This window comes from Austrofundulus limnaeus, unplaced genomic scaffold, assembly GCF_001266775.1.
Source record: "Austrofundulus limnaeus strain Quisiro unplaced genomic scaffold, Austrofundulus_limnaeus-1.0 Scaffold573, whole genome shotgun sequence".
Taxonomy (NCBI): Eukaryota; Metazoa; Chordata; class Actinopteri; order Cyprinodontiformes; family Rivulidae; genus Austrofundulus; species Austrofundulus limnaeus.
This window is the reverse complement of record NW_013952975.1, coordinates 103,794-104,321: the sequence shown is the minus strand read 5'-3', so window position 1 is coordinate 104,321 and position 528 is coordinate 103,794.

Below are 528 nucleotides of genomic sequence, written 5' to 3'. Positions count from 1 at the left end.
TTTATTTAGTCAGCTTCTCTTTATCTGAAATGTATATAAGCACTTAAAACAGAACATCAGAAAGAAAAACACTGAGTGACTCCATGTGTTTATTACTGTATATGATGCAACAACATGCAGAAATCATGCAAGAGACTAAATGAGGAAGGCTAAGCAGGAAACAGATGAGTACATTACATTTTAAATACTATTAATTGGATGCCTCCAGAGCTGGGGGCTTGAGGGGAATGTGGGGATTACTAAAGATCCTGGGGTTGTGTTAAAACCAAAAGACAACAGAATTTCATGAATTAACTATGCTGTTTTTCATATAAAGATTATTTTGCAAATACGCAATACTGAAGTTAACTTACTTTCTGATTTACACTGATCTACTTCACTGTTTTGCATCATTAAATTGAGAAAGGCAATGTCACTGTTCAATTTATTGAAGCTTATCCTCCTAAATTTATATTTTTAACATTATATTATGCATCTAATCTCAGGTAAAAGACTAGCATTGGGACAGTCCTATATATTGTACTCCTA